Genomic DNA, 5,183 nt, shown 5'->3' with positions numbered 1-5,183 from the left:
TACTTGAAAAAAAAGTAATAGGTTTTGAAAATTATTAATAAGGTTATAACAAATGGTGGGCCTGAAAAATTTGCATCGGCCAGATCAATGGGTTTGGAGTCAGAGCAACTGTGAAAGCCATAGATATGGCAGACTTGGAAGATCAACGGACCTCAATTCCAATGCCATCTCTACTGTTTACTACTTGTGTGACCTTGGGGAAATCATTCAACCTCCAAGGGATCCAGGTTCATTATAGGTAAAATGATGGCAGAGGACTGGAGCAGATGATCTCTAAGATTCCTTCTAGCTCTAGACCTATGGTCTTAGTGCATGGTTTCAAATCCTAGGTATGCTGTTCACTATTTGTGTCAATTTGAACATGCCACTTCAGTTCCCCAAGTCTCAGTTTCTTCATCTGTAAACCAAGGTGGGGTGGGACTAGAGAATCTTTAATACCCCTTCCCACCCTTGACCCTACAACTTTATCCTGCTCGGTAAGCTTCCCAAAGAGCTGAACATATACAATTTCAATCATTTGTCACCAATTTAATTTCCAAACTTTTCACTCAGCAAATCCCCCCTTTTTTAAAATTTGAATTTAATGTTTTTCTCTCAGTAGAATTTTCCTTTGCCTTTTTTAAAAGACATCAACACTGTTTGTCTTTTCAGATTTTATCTGTAACCAACTCAGATTATCATGAAATAAGTCAGTAACATTTTTCTCATGTCATTCTTTCATTCCGAAGTTGTTTAAATCACATTTCTAGAGACACTTAAACAAAAGATAAAGCATTTATTAAAATTTTACTCTATGCAAAGAGCTGTGTTAAGTGCTTGAGACACAGATAGAAAAGTTTTTTGTTTTTTTGAAGCCCCTATTCTCAATAACTGTTGTGGGAGACAACACACAGGGAAGGTAGCAGCTGCCAGTCAGATGGAAAAGTCCAATTGGCCTTAGGGTATGGAGGCAAAACAGATGCTAATGCCTTTTCTTTGATATCATTTCCAATTAAGAGATCCTATCACTTTCTACTGTTGAACCATTTGACAGTGTCAAGGAGGAAAGTTTTTCAGTATCTGTAGCTGTAGTACATGCAGGAGTAATTGCCAGGCTGTGTCTCCATACAAGTTGCTTGTCGGGATAACTGCTGAGGGCACTTAACTGGAAACCTGGCTAGTCCCCAAATTCTTGAGTCCAGGGTCCTGGGCCATTTCCATCAGGATCTATGGAAAGGGCACAATGGATAGATAATCCCTTGGCTCTGCCATTCTTTTTAGTGCAGTGGGGATTGGATGATTTTCTATGGTCAGGAAGGCTGGCATCATCTGTGTTTAAGTTTATCAATGAATCACAACACCCCAAATACACAACATTGGTTAGCATATGGCACAGATAACACATCTAAGACTCACTAAGTCCTTTACTGATAATACTACTTCAACTCAAAGTTGCTCACAAGCTTGAGCTGGTTTCGCCCATTTGGTCCTTCTGTTAGAAATGGTGTTAGTTGATTAAAACTGATCTAAAGGTTTGTGATTGACCCAAGCCTAAGAAATGCCATGCTAGGGCAGCTAGGTGGTGCAGTGAATAGAGCACCAGCCCTGGAGTCAGGAGAACCTGAGTTCAAATCTGGCCTCATACACTTGACACATGTACTAGCTGTGTGACCTTGGGCAAGTCACTTAACCCCAATTGCCCTGCCAATAAAAAAGAAAAGAAATGCCATGTTGCCAACATCTTAGATCAGGTTTCTGCTCAGATCAAGGATCTGTAGGGAAATCAGTCCTTAGGAGGTATTTTTGCTGATTTCATAGATTTGATTATGTTGTAATGAAATGACTTCCAAAGGACTGCAACCACAGGAACTTGAGAGTTCTTGTATATTGTTTTAAGACATGTTCAAGGTACTAAGCTTCTTAAATTCCTGGCACAGTTTCCTGGGTATACTGCTTATCTTAGTGCCTGTCAAGATTAAACTCTCCAAATTGATGGTTCCAGTCAGGTTAGGAAATACTTGTACCGTGCTTGTGTCATGAATGACTAAAGAATGTAGCTCGAAGAGGCTCTAAAAAATTCCCCACAAAATACGAAGGGCTGTTCTTTAGTTGTATGATTTTTAAGAGTGGATTTCCCACAAATGCTCCATTAGGAATTACAGAAGTAGAATTATTATGAAATTCTAACTCCTTCAGGGTTGGCAATGCTTCAGTAGCTTGAGGAAATTCTCTCAGACTATTATAATTCAAATCCAAATATTCCAAATTATCTAATCCATTAAAATAGTGTTGGCTCAACATCATAGTCTTATTGTTGTGAAGGTATAGAACCAGAAACTTTGAAAGGTTGGTAAAGGCAACGTCAGGGATCCTTGTGATATTGTGAGCTGAAGTCAAAGATTGGAAACTGACAAGGTTGCTAAATGGTTGGACAAGGACCTCCCTCAGAGAGTTGTCATTAAGCCATAGATGTGATCACTTAACAAGCACCTCAAAGCTCTCCTCAGGAACTGAAGAAATATTGGCATCTAAACATAAAGATTGTAGAGAGCTCACACCTCAAATAGCCTCACCAGGGACTGCTTTCACCTGATTCTTCCGGAGTGTTCAAACTCTGAGCTCTTTCAATCCAGACAAGGCGTTTGGATGGATGAAAGAAAGGCCACTGGTGGCCAATTGGAGTTTTTCCAGAAAAGGAATGTTCTTCAAGGAATCTTCTGGTAACCAGGTGATATTATCCATACCAATGTCTAAGGAGTAGGTAAAGATGCTCAATCCCTCAGGCACAAATATCAGCCCTGTCTCTGCACAGTCCACTTCTCAGTTCTGGTAGCCACAGCACAGAGCTGGCCAAGGGTGGAGGTGGAAGCAGGGCTTGGCCCAGGGAAGCTGCCCATGGCCAAGGCTAAGGCTAGAGCCAAGAGCTGGAATAAACCCCAGTAAGGCATTGCTGCTCCCTCCTCCACTGCCTGAGACTCTGTGCCTCCGCCTCCCCTACCTCCTCTTCTCTCACCTCTGCCAAAGTCAGGGCAACCAACTCCAAGAGAAGCCCTGGGCCTCTTTCTTTGCCTGCCTGCCAGCATGCCTGCCCTAGATCAAATTGACTTCCCCCTGCTCCTTGTATGCATGGAGACTGCATTGGTCTGGGCAGGATTTCAGACCCTGGGCCAGCCAATGGGGCTGAGACAGCAGCCTCCACTCTCTCCTTTCCCCTGCTACTGGTGGTACTCTCTCACTCAGATGCCCCCTCCTGGCTTAAGACGCAGTCCTAGTGGGACTCTGATTTTTTCTGATTTTAACATAAAAATCTCTGGTGCTTTTTGTATTTTTATATACAAATTGTGATGAAAGTTTGATTATCTTATTATTGTAATGACCGATATCAATTTAAAGCTTTGCACTTTCACAAGACAAATGGAATTTTAGAAGCCCATTTAAAAACCAAACAAAGAATGTAGCTTAACCCTGATACTCTTCTGTTCAACTAAAGATTTTATCTTTTATTGCCCACCAATAAAAGGCAATGTGAAATGGTAGGTAAAGGATGGACCACATAAATGAAGCATGATGTAGGAGTTCTCATGTCAGCGAGCTCCCAATATTATTAAAGTGTGTGTGTGAGTGTGTGTGAGTGTGTGTGTGTGTGTGTGTGTGTGTATACATTGCTTAGTGTGGATGAATGTGTGTATGCTATAATCTTTAAAACTGTAAAACTTTAATAAGACTTTTGAAATGTCCTGAATATATTTTTACCCCTCTTTATCTAGGGAGGAACAGAAAGGGAAAGAGAGAGAGAGAGAGAGAGAGAGAGAGAGAGAGAGAGAGAGAGAGAGAGAGAGAGAGAGAGAGAGAGAGGCAGAGACAGAGAGAGACTGGCCATGGTGGAAAGAGAGATGGCCTTGGAGTAAGAAACACTTTGTGGATAAATGTTGCATGTGACACATACCACCTATGCTTCCCTAAGCAAGTTACCTAAGCTCTACCCCAGGCAACTCTAGGCTGAGATGTTGGCTAGCATGTGGTAATCCCCAATGGTAGAGGGTTTTCTTCACTGGGAGTTTACTCTACCAATTGGATCACAAACTCAGTCCAAAACAAATGCTAATAATAATAATTCACAATATATAATTTACATAATGCTTTCCTCAAAACAATCCTGTGAGTTAGGTAGCACAAATAGCATCATCTCTCCTTCCTTTACAAAACAGAACAAAATGCGTGTCCAGGGGGTGTGATTTGCACAATGTCACACAGGTAAAAAGTGTCAGGGGCAGGACTCAGGGATGGATCTCTTGGCTTCTTCCCAGTGCATTTTTCTATGATTCTGTACCATGTATCCATATGGAAAAATAGTGATTATGAACAGGGATTTGGGCTTAGAGAAAACCCAAAGCTTCATTCATCCTTAAAGAAAAGAACTTGGACAGACTCTCTAAATGTGACGTTCTAATTTTCACATCCATAGATGAGAACGGTACCATAATTTTTAGTCTGCAATGAATGCATTTAATAATTAAAGTATTTTCCAAATCGTTATCTTGAAAGCAATATTCCTGCATAGCAAGAGTGCCATTGCTTCTTCTCTGCTTTTACAGGTCTCCCTGTCCTCACTTCGGGATGTAACAAACAAACAAAACAAAACCTGGTACATACGTGGGAAATGTTTCAATTTACTTCCATAACAACAAATGGAACTAAAAAAAGAATGTGGATAACCAATTATTCAGTCAACTAAAATATATAATAATAACATAATAATAAATATATTATAATATAATTATAATATAATGTAAATTATAATATAAATATTATTTATATATTTATAATATATTACATATATTTAATATATAATAAATATATAATATATAAATAAAAATAATAATAATAAAATATATAATAATAAGTTCCTGCTATAGGCCAGATAAGCTGAAAATTCAAATGTGATGAATGACATCATACTATATATACTGATGTATATATGCTACATATCTTTATAGACACAAATATATAACAAGGAATTATTTTGTAAACCTAGAGATTACAAGTGTGATCTGCCAACAGTAATTACTTATTAATTATGATCTATGGAGTAAGAGAGAATGGAGAATCAAAGTTAACATCAAGATTGTCAACCTGGGTATTGGGAAAGATGGTAGCATCCTCAGGAGAAACAGTGAAAACTGGAAGGATAATTTTAGCAGTAA

At 39.1% G+C, this 5,183-nt stretch overlaps 1 pseudogene; it reads right to left on the bottom strand.

Moving 5' to 3' along the window:
- Window positions 1-1,156: 1,156 nt before the first annotated feature.
- On the bottom strand, window positions 1,157-3,062 carry LOC118850837 (annotated as a pseudogene).
- Window positions 3,063-5,183: the final 2,121 nt, after the last annotated feature.

Source organism: Trichosurus vulpecula, chromosome 5, assembly GCF_011100635.1.
Source record: "Trichosurus vulpecula isolate mTriVul1 chromosome 5, mTriVul1.pri, whole genome shotgun sequence".
NCBI classification, from domain to species: Eukaryota; Metazoa; Chordata; class Mammalia; order Diprotodontia; family Phalangeridae; genus Trichosurus; species Trichosurus vulpecula.
This window is presented reverse-complemented; position numbering and strand designations above follow the sequence as displayed.